Source organism: Eptatretus burgeri, chromosome 4 (assembly GCF_056783735.1).
Source record: "Eptatretus burgeri isolate ZD-2024b chromosome 4, Ebu_testis_v1, whole genome shotgun sequence".
Taxonomy (NCBI): Eukaryota; Metazoa; Chordata; class Myxini; order Myxiniformes; family Myxinidae; genus Eptatretus; species Eptatretus burgeri.
The window spans coordinates 28347991-28371689 of NC_140964.1; the positions used below are offsets into that span (position 1 = coordinate 28347991).

The 23699-nt window shown below is 37.4% G+C and overlaps 1 long non-coding RNA gene across 1 annotated transcript in view; it reads left to right on the plus strand.

Moving 5' to 3' along the window:
- Window positions 1-9393: 9393 nt before the first annotated feature.
- The window catches only part of LOC147027697 (uncharacterized), a 308214-nt gene continuing 293908 nt past the window's right edge, over window positions 9394-23699 (plus strand). The window contains exon 1 of the long non-coding RNA XR_015057220.1: window positions 9394-9555. This is a non-coding gene — a long non-coding RNA (uncharacterized LOC147027697). The remainder of the gene's footprint in view (window positions 9556-23699) is intronic.

Genomic DNA, 23699 nt, shown 5'->3' on the forward strand with positions numbered 1-23699 from the left:
TTCAATGTTGTAATCATTTAGTTCTTTTTGAAGTTTAAATAAACCGATTATATCTTCTTTTTGAAGGCCCGCATTAAAACCTTGTGAGAGCAGTTGATACTCAGGTTGAAAACTTGACTTTGTAAAAATTATTAAATTATCATAATCTAAAAAGTTGGGAGTAAGGAGCATCTTTAAAAGCAGGCAGGTTATTCCACATCCACTTGAACCAACTATGAGACATCTTTATGATTTTGGAAGATTTTTATGATTGTTCAATTTTATCTTATTTTCCCAAATGGGTAAGAAATCCTTTATTTATTTATTTGGAAAACAGGTTATTTAATTTTTTATTGACTTTTTAGAAACTCTAAGTTTTATCTGAAGTTCAGGTTTAATTTCAAGATATAATCCATTATTGTATTTATACAATATCTTGTGTTGATATTTCCCTGAAAATGACAATCGTTAATAATATAAATCATCAATCCATGAAACATTACCATCATTTGTTTGGTCTCTTCTCTTGTAAAAAAAGGTGAATTATCACCCTTTAACATTCATTTCTCTTGTTAATCTTGTAAAGTAATTCATTTTTGATGTAATTTTGAAACAGTTATGTTCTTTTTTATATTTTTTCTTTTTTTTATTAATTCAAAGATAATCACAGAATATATATATATATATATATATATATATATATATATATATATATATATATATTTTTTTTTTATAGGCTTCTGACTGTGTTTAATCCCACTCCATCACATGCAGGACACTTCTCGAATTTGTCATATGGAGAATCAGGGAATTCAAGAGGCTTGAGATCTGGTATACTCCGTATTTATAAAGTAAAACTTTACTTCAAACAAAATTCATCTTCGGTACTTTCATTGGTGCTTTCACAATCATCAATAAAACTACTTTAATAACTATGGTTTGAATACAAACTTTCGGTATCATAACTGTCTTCTGTTCCAACAGAGATACTATCATCACCCTAATAATCCTCAAAATCTTCAGTTGAATAATGAGTCATATTTAATTAGTATAAGAAACATTACCATATTTATCTATACAAGCCGAAACCCCGTCACAGATGGATTCCGTTCATTCAACCACCCTCACCAGCTCATCCACACTTGAGGGACATGGACTGGACAGGGCGTGCTTTCCCCCGCCTACTCATCCCCCACCCCTGCCCCATTCCCTCCCACCTCCCACCCCGCGCGTTCAATTTGCTTACCCCCGCCCGAAAATTTAATTACCCCGGCCCCGCCCCTGCCTCTTCACTCCCCTCCCCCATCTCTTGATTCCCCGACCCACTTGCCCCCGGGCCCACGCCCCCCTGTTCACCCCCTCACACTCAACCCCGCCTAATTCACCCCAGCCCCGCCCACTCATCCCCTTCCCTATTCCCCCCGTCTCCCGCTTTCAATTTCTTACCCCCACCCAAAAATTTGCTTACCTTGCCCCCCCCGCCTCTTCACTCCCTGCCCAGTCTCTTCATCCCCCGCCCCCGCCTCTTCACTCCTCGCCCCCGTCTCAACGAAAAGTGTTTATTCTGCTTCAGAGTTGAAAGTTGATTATTGCCACTATGTGTGATGCACTCTTACAGGTACGAAGTTTCTTTCAGTCCAGGTCACAGTACCGAGAAAAACGTGATGCGACCGCTAGGAGGAGCACAAAATTGGTCCTTCAGTATTAATATATAGATACTTTTTTCAATAACAGATTGAACTACTCCATTTTTTATATTAAAGGTAATTTTAAAATGGTCCTTAACTACTATGAAAGAAATGTCATTTCACCTGATATATTAACATACTTTATTTCATAAAGATTTACATCTTTAGGGTTGTTGAAAAAAGTATACAAATTTCTCCTTGCATATTGCAGATGGTCTTATCTTTTCTTTCTAAAGCTTCATCCATTAGGTTTTTCTTTTTGTATACTTTTTCTTGTTTCATTGCTTTTTCTAATTAAATTTTGAATATATTGCCAGAAGGAGAGGAGAAACTTTTGTTAGAGCTACTTTAATTGATGTTCTTCCAGATATACTAAATGCCCTTCCACTGAAGGAAATTGAAAAACTCATTATTCGCCATAATTATTTTTATCCAATACCTGTTATATTTATCTTTATTCAATTTTACATCCTCGACATATTTCTCAGTGTCTTTTACAAATGTAGAGATCATTTCTAACTTGTCTTTTGTGTCTTGATACATTGTATTTATTAAGTAAAAAAAAGTTGGTGAATAAAGTGGTTTTAAGCACAGATTCACCTATAAATTAAATGGAATTTTCATCAAGAAAATTGTAGTTAAAGCAATGTTTTGCTGTATAAATATGATGAATACAATGTACTGTGACATTTGTAATCATGAATATAAATGTTATAAAAAAAACACCTTCAAACCAGCAAGCACATATTCAATCTTTTCAAACAAATATCTCCATTTGAACAAGAAACAAAACATTGTGAAAAATGTAATATTGATATTCTTAATTTTTTTTTTATAGTAGACACCTTTAATCACACAAATATAAGAAGAATGAAGAAAGGGAAGGGGCTACTAAATTCCCTGTTGCAAACAATGATGGGGGCATTTATAGGGTGTATAAAATTAAGATTGTTTCACTTTGAAGACCCTGGACCATCTTCAATCATTGAAGCTGTTAATATGGTTAAACAAAGTATTGAAACTGTAATTAAATACACATTAAATGAAATGAAAATTTTAAAGTTTTATATCGAAGTAAAATTTAACATGGTAAGAGAAGGTGATGAAACTACTCCCTATATGAGGACAAATCCTCACTTTATCACATAATTTCAAGATTTTGTAAGATGTGATGTTTACGATGAATTCCAGAGACAAGAACAAGATGTTGATAACACTGTAGTTGGTAGTGGATTTGCAATTACTAAAATAATGTTTTTATATATATATATACATCTTAAAATCAGATCCTCTTAAAGTTTCTTCTCATATTGATTTACCAAAAGAGATAAAACTTAAGAAAGCGGTTGTTAATATTCAAAACAAAGCTAATAAATGTTTTCTATGGTCCGTTCTTGCTCATTTACATCCTCCATAATGGAAACCTGAAAGGGTTGAACATTATTAGAAATACGAGAATACGCTAAATGTTAAAGATTTAAAATTTCCAATGTCATTGAGAGATATTCCTAAATTTGAGAAAATGAATAATCTATCTGTTAATGTTTATGGATTAACAGATACAAACAAAGTTCAAATATTAAAAATTTCAAATAACTATAAAAATGATGAAACACACATTGACCTTCCATGTTTTAGTTCGGGGAAAATTTCACATTATGCTTATATCAAAAATTTATCAACGCTATTCACCTCACAAGTATTCAGTGGAACAAATAAAACGTATCCCTGTAAGAGATGTCTCAACTTCTTTCATACAAAAGAACGATTAAATTAACATTCAAAATACTGTAGTAATCATAAATCAACCACAATTAATATCCCAAAACCAGGAAAGAAGATATCATTCAAAGATTACAACAAATCTAACAAACATCCATTTGTGATATATGCTGATTTTGAAAGTATCCTTGAAAAGATAGATACTGTTTCTCCAAATCCAAACAAATCATACACAAATAAATATAAAAACATACTTCTTGTGGTTTCTGTTATTATATCAAATCATCTGTTGGTGATAAATACAACAAGTTAGAACTTTATAGAGGAGAAGATGCTTCAGAGGAGTTTGTAAGACGATTGGAAAAAGACTGTAGGAGATGAAGAGAAATAATGATTAAAACCTATAAACCAATGTCATCAACAAAGGGAGAGAAAAAGGAATTTAGGAAGAACAGTGTCTGTCATATTTGTGAGGAGGAAATTGAGGGAGAGGTCAAAGTTATGGATCATTGTCATCTTACTGGTAAATATAGAGGTCCAGCTCATTCCTGTTGTAATCTTTATTACAAGCCCCCAAACTTTATTCCTGTCTTTCTTCACAACAACGCTCACTATAACACACATCTATTTATAAATGAACTTTCAAAGACATCTGGAGATATTTCTGCCATTCCTAACAGAGATCAAAAATACAACTCATTCACAAAAACAATTCATACATCCCCACAACCCTTATCAGATTTCTTGACACTTTCAAGTTTATGGCAAGTCCATTATTTAACCTAGCATCAAATACTAAAAACTTACTGAATCTTATATCACATTTCTCAAATCAAGAAGAGATTGATCTCTTATCACAAAAGGGAATATATCCATATGACTATATGGATTCATTTGAGAAGTTTAAAGAAACGCAACTTCCTTCAAGGGAAAGTTTCTATAGCAAGTTAAATAAAACTCATATTTCCGATAGAGATTATACACAAGCTAAAAAGGTTTGGGAGAAGTTTAATATAAAGAATCTTGGAGAAAATGACGATTTGTATCTTAAAACTGATGTATTATTATTGACTGCTGTGTTTAGAACTTTTAGAAGAGTATGTCATAATAAAAATTCTTAATGATTAGAGCCACTCACAATGACACAGCCCCAGGTTTGGCTTGGAGTGTCATGTTAAAAATGACAACACAGGATTTGGAATTATTCAGTGATATAGATATGTTTTTAATGATAGAGAAGGCTGAAAGAGGAGGAATGTCTCAAGTTTGTTCCAAGAGATATGCTAAAGCAAATAACAAATATCTTCCTGATTATAATAAGAATGAGGACAACTCTTACCTGATGTATTATAATGCTAACAATTTGTATGGGTGGGCTATGTCTCAATCTTTACCTTATGGAAAACTTTAATGGGTTAAAGAAAAACATTATGAAAAAGTTTTACAAGACATTGTTGTCTCCTCTCAAAAAGAATTGGATGAAGCTGAAGTTGGATATTATTTTGAGGTTGATTTAAAATATCCAGAAGAACTTCATAACAAACATAAAGACTTACCCTATGCCCCTGATAAAGAAAATTCAAGAAAAGAATGGTTAAGTGATTATCAACAGTCATTTAATCTAAAAGGTAAATCTACAGAAAAACTACTTACTACATTAAATGATAAAGAAAGTTATGTTTTGCATCAAAGGAACTTGAGGCAATATTTATCTGCTGGGTTAAGAGTTATGAAAATTCACAGGATTTTGAAATTTAAACAGTCATTCGTTAAAGAAGTATATCGATTTTAATACAAAAAGGAGAACAGAAACAAAAACACATTTTGAGGACTTTTATAAATTAATGAATAATGCTGTATTTGGAAAGACTATGGAAAATGTTAGGAAGCGGCAAAACATAAGACTTGTTGCATCTTGGAAACAGGCTTCAAAGTTAATTAATAGACCAAGTTTTAAGCGAGCGGAGGTGTTTTTAGAAAACTTTTGTGCTCTTTATTTGAAGAAAGAGAGGATTGAAATGGATAAACCTATTTAAATAGGAACATCAATTCTTGACTTGTTAAAGTTGTTCATGTATGACAATTACGATAATAATTTAAAACCAAAGTATAAGGATAATGTGTCATTGTTATATATGGATACAGATTGTTTAATATTAGAAATTAAGACAAGTAATGGATATGAGGATATGATTGATAATATTGATATATATGATATGATACAAGTAATTATAAGTAAGGTGATGTGTTGTTTTCATCAAATAATAAAAAGATTATTGGCAAGTTTAAAGATGAATTGGGTGGGAAGGTAATGAGTGAATTTATAGGATTGAGATCAAAATCTTATGCTTGTAAGTATATTGATAATAATAATACTGAAGGGTGTGATAAGTAGCTAAAGGGAACAAAGAAAAATATAATCAAGGAAACGATAAACTTTAAACATTATTACAACTGTTAAACTTAAAGAAGGAAGAGTATTGGAAAATGGATATAATAAGAAGTTATAAACATCAATTATATACAGAAGAGGTAAATAAGAAAGCATTAGGATCTTTTGATGATAAAAGATATATTTTAGAGAATGGAATCAATAGTTTCCCTTCTGGTAATAAGTATAAGTGTTCAGATATGTAAGTGTTAAGACATTGTGTTGGGGATTTTAACGGGCTCCCGCCATCTTTTACTGATTTATAAATGATGAAACCAAGCAATAACCAAACCAAAGAGTGGAGATGTCATCAGCCTTGGTATTTAAATGGGAAACATAATGAATGTGAGAAATATCAAATTACTCTTATTGAAAAAATAACCAGGGTAAAAGTAGAAAAAACAAATAAGTGCATCAATTGAACGACAAATAAGTTTAAGGAAAAAAAAATTAATATCCTTGAATGGACTGAAAACTTTGATGGTTATCAATTGAACAATGATAAAACAATTTACTACAATCTTAAAATGATATGTGGCTCAGGAGGTGGTCAGACAAGAGCATTAAGAGATGTTTCTCATTTTATCTTTGCTCAACAAAGATACTTAAACCAAGAACGAAGTTCCAAGTTATTCTTTATGAATATACTCAATGGAAATGAATGTCATAAGAAAATTGTTATTCCCTAAAGTAGAACATGGACAAATATTCGTTGGTTCGCTCTTTGAGTATAATGAAAATACGAAAGGACTGTGATTATGTTGGGGGGAAGAAGTGCTTTCATCAGTAAGTCTCAATTTTTCATTTGTTTGTATGGGAGGGAAGGGTAGAGGTGGGGAGGAAGTGAGTCTCCCATTTTGAGCTTTTGGGGCTTGGGTCAGATAGTTTTTCCCTTTTCCCATTCATTTGAATGGGTGTCCCAGAAGCAACATTTATCATCTACAAATACATATATATTTATATATGCAATATATATACATATATATATATATATATATATATATATATATATATATATATATATATATATATATATATATATATATATGTTGTTACAGCCATGGGTATCAAGTGTATTCCGAGGGGGTTAATTCCCGTTTCTCCTCGGAACAGCCAGACCTGGGGCTTCTGCTCACAATTAACTTTCTGGTTAGGTGGGTTGCTTTACAACCATGAACACCATTCAGTTAACCATGAGTTCCAGTGTCCACCTCTAATTTTGCCGTTTAACTCGAGGTCACATGGTTTTCTGAATGGGGAGTGTGCCCTCGGCGATGCACCAATCTTATCTTGATTAGATCTTAATTAGGGCAGCCGAGCATTTACCGCTGGTGCTGCCAACTATTGCAGGTCAATTAGTTTGGGAACTACCTCCCAGTCTATCTAGGTTCGGACAATGCTGGATCATTGGAAGGAAAGGACAAGCACGGATAGGTTGAAACGTCAAGGAATTTATTCATAAGAAAAAAATTAACTAAACAGAAGAACTTTTTATTTCCTTGTGGTGAAAATAAGTAAATTCAAATCAATCAAAAATAATCTCAAGAAAATAAAGAATCAATCAGGCATTGATTATATGAAGCTCCTGATTATATGAAGGTCTGCAGAGAGGGAAGAGTCTGCTGCTTGCTGATCAGAGGAATGAGAGATAGTGTGGCAGAGGGTGGAATCATCAACAAATAGATAAGCTCGCAAAGTCCAGGATCACTGGTCACCTCCACTCATTGGTTCCTCTTTTTTCCTGCTTGCAGAACCAACTTCCAAATTATCGTCAATCTCATTCTTCCCTCCAGATCTTCAAGATTGCTGTTCACCACCACCTCCGATCACCCCCAATCCAAAACCATGATAATTTCTACCCTTGTTAACTCCCCCCCCCCCCACACACCTTTCCCATCCCCAATCCCTCCTCCTTCAAAATTTCCAGTTTTTTCTTCCTTAGAGTTTCCTTCTGCATCCATCTTGTCCACCCCATGCATCCTCCTCTAGCCTTCATTCATTCCTCCACACCCATTGTTTTGTCCAAGTCTCACTCTATTTTGTCCTTTAACTCAGCTGATGGTGGTTCCCCCCTCCCCCCACCCCCAAAACACTCAGCTTTGTCGTTGGAGTTCCTGATGATTTTGAGGGCCTTGCTTTCCAAAGCATCAAGAAGGGCAAGGTTTGAGGGAGGGGTGTCAGCTGACCCCTCCCTCTGCAGTTCCTTTTATCCTGGTGTGTCCCCGATCTGTTCAGTGTTCTAGCTCTTCCATGAGTCTTGACTTTGTATATACAAAAAAGGAGGATTTTCCAGAGAATCAAAAAGATCATTGACGAAGATGAGAAACAAGACTAGGTGCAAGACACTACCTTGGGGCAGTCCAGCTTTGCAGGGAGAGTAGATGAGACAATCCCATTAAGAGCTACAGCATGCTGAATACGGAAGTGGAGGAAGTTCATGATCCATGAGAGGAGGTGGCATTGGATGCCATAAGCAGACAGTTTGGAGAATAATGCAGGATGCCAGACTGCATCAAAAGCTCGAGATATGTCCAGAGAGATGGCCCTGATCTCATGTCTAATATTGAGGGTCTCCACCATTGTCGGGAGAGTAGAAGCAGCATGTCCAAGGTGGAGTGACCAGGTCTGAATCAGAATTGATGATCTGAGATTAGGCTGTTAGAGAAATGGAATGATTTTATGTCAACTGTGATGATGGATCCCATGACCTTGCTGATGATTGGAAGTACAGCAAGCTTATCGGCATGTAGTTAAGGGGATCCGTTTTTGCACCTTGATTTTGTATTGCAGTGATGGTGGCTAACTTGCAGGCAGTTTGAGTAACCCAAGCATATACCCTTATAGCTTCATCAACAATCGGACAAAATAGTTGATATGTAACTCGTGGGGAAGAAAAAAACATTCCCCTGATTTTAACCAAAGGATACCCATGGATGCAGGGATGCTGAAACCATAACAAAAACCTTCACTCACAGAGTTGAAAGAAGCAAAAGTATAAACAAAAGTAGAAATGTGATGAAGTTATAAAACAAGTAAAACAGAAAAGAGGGGAGGGGATCAAGCAAAAAGAAGAGGGAAGAGAATGTAATCGTGTTTATTATTATTTTTGTGAATGAGTCCTTTGTTGTACACCTTGTTTTTGGGCTGACAGTTTTTCAGGATTCTAATCCAGAGAGAATGAACAAGTGAACATATCAGAAAGAGGATAAGCAAGAGCAGCAGAGCAGGTTTGGAGCACCTCTACACTGACCGATGGCGTCTGGGCCTCTTGCAGAATCGGAGTCGAGGTTTCCCAGAAACCTCTCTACCTTTTCAAGTAGGAAAGACAGTATGCAGGAGCAGTTGGGTGTGAGAGGAAAGGAAAAGTATCGGGAATGAGGGGTTGGTTACCCAATAATTGGAAGCAAAGAGAATTGATGCATTCGGCCTTCTCACGAGCAAAGTCAGCTGTCGTGCTATTTGAGGTGAGGGAAGGGGAGGAGGAGGAGCATATGCTAAAAACAGACTTGACAAGGTGTCACCTGGTTTTTGATGAAGGAGACAGGTTTGAGAGTAGCCTTGAGGTTGGCCAGACATTGTTTTCTGTTCCTCTCCTGAGAGTGGACACACGCTTGTTGAAAGCTTTGTGGAATGATCTGAGTTTATGGTCAGATTTGCCTTCCAAGAAGAGAAAGCAAGCTGTTTGAACGCAACTGCCTCACCGCGTGATTTTGTGTTCCAGCGGCAGAAGGATAGGTATGACAGACGAGGTGGGATTAATCTGTGCAAATGGGAAGGTGAGCTTGTGTGGAAGGATCCCCTGGCAGCATTGGTATCAGCAGAGGTGGAAATGAAGGACCAGTCTTGACACAAGAGTTGTTTGGTAGAGGAAATGGTAGTGTATAACAAATAAATAATTCGACATGTTATATTGGTAGTGCAGATGGAAAAGTGGATATTCATCAATAAATATCACTGGGCTGCATTTGAAATATTTTTTCAGAGGTCTAGGTTTTCTCAACGGTTCTCGTATGTTTTTTACATGATGAATTCAGAAATGTATCTAATTTCGCTCAATCAGGTCAAGTTTTTATGCTATCTCAATTTTAAGGAAAAAACAGCATTTTTTAAATTCAAAATCAGACTTACATTAACAGAAAATGTACAAACTATACATATAATGACACACAAGTACATTAATGTGGAAGAAAGTGCCTTCTCAATTACTTTCATTTCAATTTCAGAAAAATATAGATAAATCGTTATTTCTGGCAACACCCAACTTCAGTCGCTCCAGCAGTCGCTGTTTTCCTTCGTCTTTTTAATGTTGAATTTCACATTAACGTTACTTGTGCGTCATTTTATATATAGTTTGTACATTTTCTGTCAATGTAAGTCTGATTTTGAGTAAAAAAAATGCTAATTAAAAAATCAAAAATTTTGATTATTTTTTTCCTTAAAATTGAGATAGCATAAAAACTTGACTTGATTGAGCGAAATGAGATGCATTTCTAAATTCAGCATGCAAAAAGCATGTAGGAGCCGTTGAGAAAACCTAGACCTCTGAAATGATGCAGACCAGTGTTATAATTCAACCTTATGTGCTGGTTGTGAAGATGGTAAAGTGTAAAAAAATAAATATACAATTGAAAGTTGTGTTGGTCATGGAGATGGTAAAGTGTAAATCTATACTGATAAAAGACAGTGTGTGTCAGTGTCAGTGTATCAGTATATCTCTCTTCCATAACTCCAAAACTATAAAACCTAGCAGCCTGAAACTTCGCATGCCTACTAAGAAAACTCCAAGGCAGTGGAAGAGTGAAAATTGGGTGCTTGGGGTAATTAAAACACACCATTTAAAGATAATTAACGGCTATATTTAATTATGTCCTTCATCAGGCGATCCTCGGCCACCTCGTTCTCTTTGTATTTAGGCATTTCCTGGGTAACTTCGCTGGGGTCTGAAGCTGCCATATTTTTTGGCCTGCTCAACCATGCCTTGACTTGGAATAGGCCGCAACAACTTATCGCAAACCAAAGTTGTTGTTTTCACTTTCCTCACTCATATTATCGAATGCTTGTTCATCATAGCTATGAATCGCTGGGTACATTGCAATGTTTATTTATAAACATCCGGAGACGTCAGCATTTGTGGCTTGACATTTTGGGGTCTTCGGGAGGTGTATGTTTAATGTGTTTCTAATCGTGTGCCAAACTATCCGTTTTTTTAACAACCGTTTTGATGGAGTGCTTGCATGAGTGCTTAAGCCACTATGGCGAGTGCTCTCCAAGCTGCTTGGTTGTTCGTTTTGGTAGAAGTATCCATGCTCTCAAGGGATCATCCATTAGACAGACATACCTTTCCGCCTGTGTTGGGCCCTGCGGTGCCATGTAGTTGGTGTCTCAGGAGGTGTCTCAACATATATATATATATATATATATATATATATATATATATATATATATATATATATATATATATATATATATATATATATATATATATGTATGTTGTTGTTCGTCTGTCGGCTGCCCCCGTTAGGGGTCGCCACAGCGGATCCTCTGTTATGATCCGCATACTGATTTGGCATAGGTTTTATGCTGGATTCCCTTCCTGACGCAACCCTGGTCGCCTCTTACGACACAGGGAACATATATATTTATGTGTGTCTATATATCTTCTTCTTCTTTCGGCTGCTCCCGTTAGGAGTCGCCACAGCGGATCATCGTTATGATCTGCATAATGATTTGGCACAGGTTTTATGCCGGATGCCCTTCCTGACGCAACCCTGGTCGCCTCTTACGACACAGGGATATGGTACACCTATTCTAACCGGGGCATACACCGGGCCCAGTACACTGGTACTCACTTCGCCGACCTCGGAAGGATGACAGGCTGAGTCAACCTCCTGGTGTGTATTAGTTCAAGCGGCCAATGGGGCTTGAACTCAGGACCTTTTGGATCCCAAGCCGCTCCCCTAACCACTACGGAAACACCAGGCTTAATATATCTATCTATATATATATATATATATATATATATATATATATATATATATATATATATATATATATACATATATACATACACACACACACACACACACACACACACACACACACACACACACACACACACACACACACACACACACACACACACACACACACACACACACACACACACACACACACATATATATATATATATATATATATATATATATATATATATATACACAATAAGGTCCATCTGACAAAATGTTTGCCATGATCTGGTTGTGAAGGCAAAGAACAGATCATCATTTTGTGTTCTGTGCCTTGATATATTTTTCAATTGAATGTTACTAATTTACCACTTGAATTCCTCTTTCAAAGAACTCTGTTTGAAGGTAAATCTTTGTGTTTGTCGTTTCTATGTATTTTTTACGTGTTTACGTATATAAACTGTGTATAGAGAGAGAGAGAGAGAGAGACAGAGAGAGAGAGAGAGAGAGAGAGAGAGAGAGAGAGAGAGAGAGAGAGAGAGAGAGAGAGAGAGAGAGAGAGAGAGAGAGAGAGAGAGAGATAGAGATAGAGATAGAGATAGAGATAGAGATAGAGATAGAGATAGAGATAGAGATAGAGATAGAGATAGAGATAGAGATAGAGATAGAGATAGAGATGATAGAGATAGAGATGATAGAGATAGAGATGATAGAGATAGAGATATATTGGTGGGTATCTCCAAATATGCCTGGTGTTGGCTTAATGGTTAGAGTGGCGGGCTTGGGATCCTTGGGTCCTGAGTTCAAATCCCGCTCAGCTGTTGAATTAATACCAGGTGGGGTGAACTTGGCATGTCTTCCTTCCGAGGTCGGCACAATGAGTGCCAGCATGCTGGTAGACTGTGGTGGAGTGGCGACCCATCCAGGATTGTGCCCAATAGCCAAGGAGACTGCTTAAGCAGCACCAATGCTCTGCACAGAGTATGGTCGCAATCTCCTCTCCTCCTCCATATATGGGTTCCAGAAAGTGGAATAGAGCCCTCCCAGGTGTGTTTGTGTGTGTGTGTGTGTGTGTGTGTGTGTGTGTGTGTGTGTGTACCTGCAAGTTGTTGCCTGCTATCTCCACATGTGGGTGGGTTTCAGGAGGTGAAACAGAGACCTGCCAGGTCTCAAAGAGTCTGTGTTTTTAGTGTTTTTTTTTTTTAATGTTGAAGGCTCCAGTCATGGACTAATAAAATAATAAATTTTTACAATTAATAAATAATAAAATAATAAACTAATAAAATTTTGCAATAAAAGGAGATTAAAACGAACTTGTTTGGAAAGCTAATAATCGATTTAGTTGTTTTGAAAGTTAATAATCCATTTACTTGTTAGGAAGGCTAATAATTAATCGATGCACTTGTTTGGAAAGCTAATAATTAAATCGATTCACTTGTTTGGAAAGCTAGTTATCGATTTACTTGTTTGGAAAGCTAATGACCCATTTACTTGTTGGGAAAGCTAATAATCCATTTACTTGTTGAGAAAGCTAATAATCCATTTACTTGTTTGGAAAGCTAATAATCCATTTACTTGTTTGGAAAGCTAATAATCCATTTACTTGTTTGGAAAGCTAATAATCCATTTACTTGTTTGGAAAGCTAATAATCCATTTACTTGTTTGGAAAGCTAATAATCCATTTACTTGTTTGGAAAGCTAATAATCCATTTACTTGTTTGGAAAGCTAATTATCAATGTTCTTGTTTGGAAAGTTAATAATAGATTTACTTGTTTGCAAAGCGAATAATGCATTTACTTGTTTGGAAAGCTAATAATCCATTTACTTTTTTGAAAGCTAATAATCCATTCACTTGCTTGGAAAGATAATAATCAATGTATTTGTTTGGAAAGGTAATAATCGATTTACTTGTTTGCAAAGCGAATAATGCATTTACTTGTTTGGAAAGCTAATAATCCATTTACTTGTTTGGAAAGCTAATTATCAATGTTCTTGTTTGGAAAGTTAATAATCGATTTACTTGTTTGCAAAGCGAATAATGCATTTACTTGTTTGGAAAGAAAATAATCGATTTACTTGTTTGGAAAGTTAATTATCGATTTACTTGTTTGGAAAGTTAATTATCGATTTACTTGTTTGCAAAGCGAATAATGCATTTACTTGTTTGGAAAGCAAATAATCGATTTACTTGGAACAAAAACTCATGTCCATTTAATCACAAGAATACCTGTTTGAAAAGCCAGTCCTTTCTCGATGGAGGAAAGGAGAATTATTACCTCGAGCTTTAATGTCGCAGTTCCAATGGTATGACAGCAGGGACCCTTTAGAATGAAGCGTGCGGACACCGAAGGAGCACACAAACACCAACAACAGCAACATCAACCACAGCAGTAACAACAACGGCATGTTATAAAATATCCTTCTTTTTTTGTGTGTTTCACTTCATTTTACATCCTCATTGATATTCACACATAGACATGCAATATGTTGGTGAAGTGCAACATGCTGTCTTTTGATTAAACCCTTCAGCAAAGCAACAGATAGGCACAGCTTGTAATATAAAGAGAATCTATAAATCTATTATATTTATACATACACCTCGTTAGATTTTTTTTGGCATGTTTTGGACTTTTATAAATATCTTCAGATAACTTTTTATTCCCCTCATATGTGACAGCCCTTCAAATGCTTTCGCTGTCATTAAATTCAGTATTGTCATCTTTACTTCGGAGGTGTGAGAGGGAGAGTGACACACACACACAGAGATCTCTACAGGCGTTACCCTGAGCCGCTATATCAGCCAACTCACACCAGCAGTGTACAATCGATCACGTGGATTTCCACAAATCCTGAAGAACGCTGTTTCTGCCATAATGATTTATCAACAGTAGGACAAAATAGTTGATATGAAACTCGTGGGGGGGGGGGGGGGGAACATTCCCATGATTTTAACCAAAGGATACCACAAAAAAACAACCTTCATTCACAGAGTTGAAAGAAGCAAAAGCATAAAGCAAAGCAGAAATAGAATGAAGTTATAAAACTAGTAAAAACACAAAAAGAGGATAGAGAATGTCATAGTGTTTATTATTTATTTTTGTGAGAGTCCTTTGCTGTACACCTTGCTTTTTAGGCTGACAGTTTTTGAGGTTTCTGACCCAGAGGAGGAAATTGTAATACAGGGACAGATTTGTCCCAAAAATAATAAAATCCCTCCAGGGAATGCATTAAACCAGACTTTTAAATATTCGAACTTGGACACACATCTCTGCCTTAGTTGTATCAGTGAATCGACCAATCAATGAAAAGAGAGCCACATGGGAGAAATCCTCAACTAAACTAAATTCTACAATCCTGAGAGAATGAACAACTGGATAAATATTTAATCGTCAAAACAACGATCATTTCAAATGCACAGATACACTCATTTAATCAGGCAAAACATACACCTTGATGTTTTATACTAGCTGATATGGCTGTCATGGATGGGTGACAGCGATGGTAGGACGGACGGGAGGGCAGTATAACAATAACAGCATTCCTGAAACGGAATGGTGGCAGAAACATGGCCCACCTGGCTGATGTACCTGTAAAGGAAGTGTGATGGGATGCTATGGGATTTGATAGGACAGGATAGCTATCCAATAACAATAACAATCCTGAGACAGAATGGCATCAGAAGCCCCATCAATTGGAATGTCCTGGTGTCCTCCACCATGGCATTGATAAAAGTCCACTTTCAAATGGGTCAAAAAGAATAAAAGGAGTTGTAAGCAAATTTAGATGTGATAAACAGAATTGTGAGACATTGTTAACTACACTATATGACGACAAGGATGCTGTGCAAGGAGGTTAGAGAGGAGATAGGAAATGGACAGATAGACAGACTTAACCTTTTGAATCCTGAGCTCCTTGAACTTTTGTTTCCCCCACCCTGGGCTCCCGGATAAAAATCCAGCCGTTCAGGTATATGGAGGTTTGAATAGTGGCCAGTAAAACAGTCACTAGGGTTCAAAGGGTTAATCACAAAAATGCCCATTTTAAAAGCCAGTCCAGAGAGCCAATCGCATTTCATATATATATATATATATATATATATATATATATATATATATATATATATATATATATATATATATATATATATATATATATATGAAATGCTATTTGCTGTCTAGACTGGCTTTTAAAATGGGAATTTTTGTGATTAACCCTTTGAACCCTTGTAACAATCAATATATATGTATACGTTTGTATCGCATTGGTAAATTTACGTTTGTATCCCATTGATAAATGTTCACATATATATGTATATATGTGAAGAATATAGTGCATTTGCACATATATATGTAACGAATATAGTGCATTTATCACATTATTCAAACTCTCATCGGCTTGTTCTTGTCACCTACCCAACTCATCCCACCCAGTTTCGTCCAAGTTTTGAGATATCAAGCTATATGCCGTTTTTGGTCCCATCTCTTAATGGTGAAGAATCACTTTAGAAATTTTAGTATCCAGATCTGCATCTTCACCAAAATCTAATCAATTCCTCCTTGTCACACACCTAACCTGTCCACAAAATTTCTTATGAATCCGTCCATAACGTTTTGAGATATCTTGTTCACAAAAAGACAAACAGGAATGAAAACATAACCTCCATCCACCTTCAGTTGCTGAGGAAATAAAAGTTCAATTCTCGAGAGATCTGAAAAATTATTAAGCTCATTGAATGTCTTATTCCATCCGAGTCATCAACTGGGAACCATCCACCATCATCGAGTTTTCAAACATTAGCACAGTACCCCTATAAACAGGGGGTCCACAACTTAGTGTGCCTGGAGGTCATCCAACCCAAGAGAGAGAGAGGCAGAGAGAGAGAGAGAGAGAGAGAGGCAGAGAGAGAGAGAGAGAGAGAGAGAGAGAGAGAGAGAGAGAGAGAGAGAGAGAGAGAGAGAGAGAGAGAGAGGCAGAGAGAGGCAGAGAGAGGCAGAGAGAGGCAGAGAGAGGCAGAGAGAGGCAGAGAGAGGCAGAGAGAGGCAGAGAGAGGCAGAGAGAGGCAGAGAGAGGCAGAGAGAGGCAGAGAGAGGCAGAGAGAGGCAGAGAGAGACAGACAGAGTGAGAGACAGACAGACCGAGAGAAAGAAAACGAACAAACGAACGAGAACTATATTTGATGGAATACATTGTTTTACTAAAAGTTTCCATTCAAATGAAATGTTATCGGGGTGCAGCAGCTTCGAACACGACGTCTTTCAGATCGGCATGTAAAGTCCATCTCATCAGCACTTACACTGTGAATGTAAAATACCCCACAGCATATCTCAAAATAAGTAGGTTGTGTGCTGAACATCGGACAAGTGTTTTGAATTGAGGTTCACTGTATAATTTGCACTACCTGCAGCAGGTGGCAGTGTTATGTGTGGCTATGGCATGAATATGATGGGCCAAATGACAAGTATCAACAGCAGAGGTGTACACAAAACATTCCAAACAAAAGAGCCATTTATATATAAAGAAACTTGTGAACAGGACAAGCAGATATGCAAGACTGCTTGTAAAAAGTAGGATATATTTCACTTTATAACAAGCATAGTTGTCCTCGGAGTACATGAACATCGTTAGAAACCTCAGCATCATGTTCTTCTTATCAGTGCTTTTGGGCACGGAACCGATTACGGATTGTGTTTTCACCCTGGAGCATCTCTTTTCATTCTGAATACAGAAGCATCTTTGAGGGATGACTTTTCCCTCGCAGCATTTTTCAGACATACCCAACGCTATTCAATTGGTGGGTTTACCATTCATGACAGGTGTTTTAACAATACTTTGGTACGTAACTGGAACAGGTACGAACACCCCTCTCTCAAACTCTCAAACTCGAGTTAGATTACTGCATTCACATTCATAGACACCAATGCATCATAAGTTGATACAAAATTTATCTTTGCGTCATTTTGATTTTTTTTCTCTTCAATCGACACCGTGCGAACTCTTGTAAGTCATCCATTTACATTCCTTGTTCCTTTATGCGATACATTTAATGTCCATGACCAGACCCTGGGCACCCCAAGCAGGAATACAAAATTTGGTGAAGGTTGGCCAAGCCATTTTCAATTCCAAAAGGAACAGACATGCAGATCCACAGGCATTGCCTTAATATCATATACGATTAATTTGCAATTGGTCACTGGCTTTGACACCAACACTAATTTTTTTACAGACCTGAGGCATCATAAAAAGCTACATATATTGAACAAACAGTTTTAAATGGAGCACCTCGCCACCATTATAACATTTAAATTACATCAGCTGTTGCAATAAATGTGAATTGTCGCTCACAGCTTGCTGGCTCGATGACAGAAGACACCATTTGTATTTTTGCTACCTTCATCAATACTCCGTTCAGAATTCTGGTGCGGGCAAGGGCAACTTGTTAGTTTTAGTTAAATTTCCTAATTTTGAAGGCAAAGCCCATGACGTCATTGTACCATGTCGTGATTGCAAGAAGTCTGAAAGGTGCAGCATACTCGGTGGGAGTAGATGAACCTCGCACCGGGTATCGTGGGATGCATGTGATTATTCAATAATTTGCTTTTTCTCTTTGCGTTTGTAATTTAGAGAAGGTGGAACCTTCTAAATATATATTTTGCTTGAATGAGGGAAGCGACACTTGGTACCATTGTTTCGTTTGGACGTCCATTTTTCTTTGTACACATTAGTTTGTGCTGGAATTTTCTGAAAAGAGCCAGGAAAGAAGAGCTCAGAGTACACAGGAAAGTGTGTTTACAATCAGTGGTTATTTTCGTTTGAATGCACAAAGCCTTTGCTTTAAATGCAAACAGATCTTGCAGCAGAATTATGATGAAATCTCACACCGATATTGCTTTTCCCCACGATTGGTCGAACATTCATATTAATAACAATAATAATAACAAGTAAAAAAGATAAAAAATGACATAGTCCCCGTTGTTTAGTAATTTTGCTGTGTGGAGTTAAAGGGCTCGCCTATATTTCTGGACAACTAAAATGGCCACCAGTCTACCAGTCAGCCATCTTTGATCATATTGCAAAATAAAGTGAGGTGCAAGTGTATGTCAAATTGGAATGTGCTTTTGCTATGTTTGAACAAAATCAGACCATCCACATCAGGGAAATGGTTGGAGACACGTTTAAGTTTAAAAATGGCCACCAGTTGGCCATCTTCGATCTGATCTCGAACAAAAAAAATGATGTGCACATGTAAGCCATCGTTCTTTGTCTGTGTCCCAAGATTGAACAACATTGGTAAATGCTTGTCCGAGAAATTGTTGAGGATATGTTCAATATTGGGGGTTTTTTTTACAAATAAAATGGTTGCCTGCCGGCCATCTTGGATGTGATCTCGAAACAAAATGACGTGCATATGTAAGCCGTCATTCATTATATGTCTCGGTAAATGCATGTTCGAAATATGGTTGAGGAAGTGTTTGACACCGTTTTTTTACAACTAAAATGGCCGCCAGTCGGCTATCTTGGATATGATGTTGGAACAAAATGATATGAATATGTAAACTATCATTTGTTGTCTTTGTGCCAAGTATGAATAAAATTGGTCCAGACATGTCTGAGAAATGGTTGCAGACGCACACACGCACACATGGACATGACAATCGAGATCAAATCCATAAGTCCCCGTTTCAGATTAAGTCCAACGGGAGCTAATAATCCTTAACGTCTCATATCTAGGGGAATTCCTCTTCAGGGAAAGCATCAGTTCAAAACATCATGTAGAAACAAAAAACATCAAAAGGAATAAGAATATCAAGTAAAACGAGAAGGGCACTTGGTAGAGCACATACCTCCACCAGACTGACTAGTTTACATTTTGTATCCCACTGATAGTCCGGATCTGGATTCAGACCTGAACTAAAATTTAATCGGCTCGTTCTTTTTACCTAACAAACTCTTCCAACAAGTTTCGTCCGAATCTGTTCATAACTTTTTGAGATATCCTGCTTTAATATTGTTTAGCCCTGCCACCACTCAACGGTGAAGAATCACTTAAAAAATTCTCGTATCGTCACCAAATTCGAATCATATTGGCCTTGTCACACCCAAGCTCTCCACCAAATTTCGTCTGAATCTGTCCACAGTTTTTGAGATATTTTTTAACTAACAGACAAACAAAGAAACAGACAGACAGACAGGTGAAAACATAACCTCCATCCACCTTTCAGATGATGGAGGTAATAAAATATGGAAGATGAACTAAACAGCAAAATGGCTAAGAATTTGAATTTAACGCTTTAATTGCACATGGTATAAATGACTTTTTGAAAATGTTCTTAATAAGGGTAGAACAAAATAGTCTCCCTGATGGCAGTTTTTCAAAAAGTCCATTGCACAATTGACTTTCATTGGTACATACATGCACCGTCCTCCTTTTCAATGCTTGCAAATACAGAGACTCCATGCAGGTTGAAGGCCCACCCACCTTAAATACCAGTGTAATGACCTTTCTCAGTTTTGACTTATTCCGCACATTCAGGTAACTTACACCAAGAAACGAAATTAAATGAAAAATTACTCATAGAGCAACACTTGGCAAAACAGCACAAAGTGGAATGGCACTCGGTTGAGTGCATACTTCTGCCAGGTGGAACAGTTTACATTTTGTATCCCACTGATGGGCTGGATCCGAAACAAAATCTTTTGCCCTATTTTTACCTTTTGGCCTATGTTCACCTCAAACTTAATAGGCAGTTGAATGCATTGACTTGATAAGTAAATCCTTTTCAAGTTTCACATCAATTGGATGAAAATTGAGGATTTTAGAAAATTTGGCCCAAATTGGCCTTTTTGCCTATTTTGACCTTTTGGCCTATGTTCACCTCAAAATTAAAAGTTGGTTGAATTCAGTAACCTGTTCTGCAAATACTCTTCAAATCTCAAGTTAATTGGATTAAAATTGAGGGTTTTCGGCATTTGGCCGATATTGACCTTTTGGTCTAAGTTGACCTCAAAATTAATAGGTGGTTCAATTCAGTGACTTGATAAGTAAATCCTTTTCAAGTTTCACATTAATCGGATGAAAATTGCGGATTTTAGAAATTTGGCCTGCTCAACAACAGGTGTATGTTGACTTTTCGGCCAAAGGTGACCTCAAAATGAATATGTGGTTGTATTCAGCGACGTGATATGTAAATGCGCTTCAAATTTCAAGTCAATCAGATGAAAATTGAGGATTTTAGAAAATTTGGCCCAATTTGGCCAATGTTGGCCTTTTGGCCTATGATGACATCAAAATTAATAGGTGGTTGAATTCAGTGACCTGATATGCAAATGCTCTTCAAACTTCAAGTTAATTGGATTAAAATTGAGGATTTTAGAAATTTGGCCAATGTTGACCTTCTGGTCGATGGTGACCTCAAAATTAATAGATAGTTGAGTTCATCGACCTCATATACAAATGGTCTTCAAATTTAAAGTCAATCGGATGAAAATTTAGGATTTCTTTAATTTTGGCTCTGATTGGCCTATTGGTTTATGTAGACATTTTAGGTCGACCAAATTTTACGAAACATCAATGCGGGACCGTCGTAGTGTCGGTGACATTAATCTCTGAAAATTTCAGAACTGTTGATTGAGCGGTTTGGGCTGGAGGTGAGCGGAAGACAAATAAACAAACACAAACACACAAACAAATGGAGGTGATCAACATACTTGTCAATTTTTTTATCTTGCCAAAACGAAGTTTTTGCAAGATATGTTAGTCAGCTTGTATGTTTTTATATTATTTTTTTGTTTGTCTGTAATCACGTATCGATCACTCTGCAGAGCACAGTTATCATTGGAAATTTTTGTAACTTCGCATATCAGAGTCCTATAGAGGTCCCTTTCAGTGCATAAAATTTTCAAGGTCAAGGTCACTTTGTCGCAAATCAGGGGAGTCAACGAAACCCTTATTTTTTGAGTAATTTTGATTGGATCGTCTTCAAACTTCATGGGAATGTAGTTCATGGTCTGGTGCTCAGCTGATTAATTTTTGCTGGCGATCGGCCTTGACCTTCATGGTTAGCGCTGGAGGTCGAAAGTTTTTGACCCCAAGGTCAAATTTTGAAATCTTAAATACCATATCGAGTAATACCTCATATGAAAGCGCTTGATAAGTGCTTTCCATATCTGTCAAAAGTTTGACGCTATGACGTCATTTGATGACGTCATGACGAAAAAACGGATTTTTTTCATGGTTACTCTGTAAAACGATTCTCATCGGAATCTCTCGTAGGCAGATATTCTTCAAGGAGCCGCTCCTGGTGGATAGCAGCTCTGTTCACCTCAGTGTGACCTTAAAGAAGTCACACGTGGTCACCTTTTGGCAAGATAGGGTCACCCTGCGGGTGACATTGGTTTTTATTTTAATTTTGCCAAGTAACAAACATACCACTGAGCCGAGCCAAACCGAAACAAAAAGGGAGGTGATCAACATACTTGTCAAAAAAAAACAATTTGGTGAAGTAATGACAAAACACTGATCAGCAAGGCATCGGTTAACATGCGTGAGCTAACACCAAATTAATTCAACTTCCCGAGAAGACAAATCTTTGCAGTAATTTCTTGTACACAGCAGCGGTATTTTCATCAAAAGTTAGAGCTTGTTATCAATAATAGTGCCCCAGGTGTTGGAATTTGTTCACAATTTTCACCTTTTCACCATTTACGGTTACAGGTTCATGACTGTGATTTTTTTGAAATTGCAATATCATCTCTTTAATTTTGCGCACATTCATGGTGAGACAAAAGTCTCCACACCACTTGAATGCATCAATCCCATTGAGGTATACTTTTTTGAGAGCTACGACACAACCATTGCCATAAAGACTGAAGAGTAGGGGTGATAATCCACAGCCTTGTGGACCACCAGTATTCAAGATTGATAACGTCGATAAACTACCAATCATCTACACTTACTGAGGACGGTTTAGTAAAAACAAAACTTTCCACTCAGAGTATGATCAACACTCAACAGTCAACACCTTCTGAAGGGTAAATGGCTGCATCGTGTTAAAGGCTTAAATTAGCTACACACTCAAACATCTTCAGAAAAATGAAATGGGATTTCATTGTACAAAAAAGTGAGTGGTCTGCCACCAAAGTCCCACACTCTTCTCCTGCACACGCCTGCATAAAATCATCGCCGTGACCTGTCAAATAGTGTAAGTTGGGTGGAATGTGGAGAAAAGTGGTTTTAATTTAATCCTTTTTACCACCTATTGTCAGGTCAGGCCAGAACAGATCTGTAACTTGCTGCAGGCACCATGTAAACCTGTACTAACCTGTTCCATGGTCGGGTTGTCGGCGACTAAACTGTATCCCCCACCAGGTTTCCTGGTGAGGAGGGTGTTTGGATATGGACATCCAGCAGGATGAAAAACAAAACCTGTCAAAGGGCAGAGGAGCTCCTTGTGAGCCAACAGCCATCCATATCTAATGCCAAACTGTGTTTGCGGATGTCTCTCTCCTCTCTCCTCTCTCCTCTCTCCCCTCTCCCCTCTCCCCTCTCCCCTCTCCCCTCTCCCCTCTCCCCTCTCTCCTGTCTCCTGTCTCCTGTCTCCTGTCTCCTGTCTCCTGTCTCCTCTCCTCTCCTCTCCCCTCTCCCCTCTCCCCTGTCTCCTCTCCGCTGTCTCCTCTCTCCTCTCTTTCCTCTCTCCTCTCTTCTCTCTTCTCTCTCTCCTCTCTCCCCTCTCCCCTCTCTCCTCTCCCCTCTCCCCTCTCTCCTGTCCCCTGTCTCCTGTCTCCTCTCCCCTCTCCCCTCTCCCCTGTCTCCTCCCCCTGTGTCCTCTCCCCTGTGTCCTCTCCCCTGTCTCCTCTCCCCTGTCTCCTCTCCCCTGTCTCCTCTCCCCTGTCTCCTCTCTCCTCTCTCTCCTCT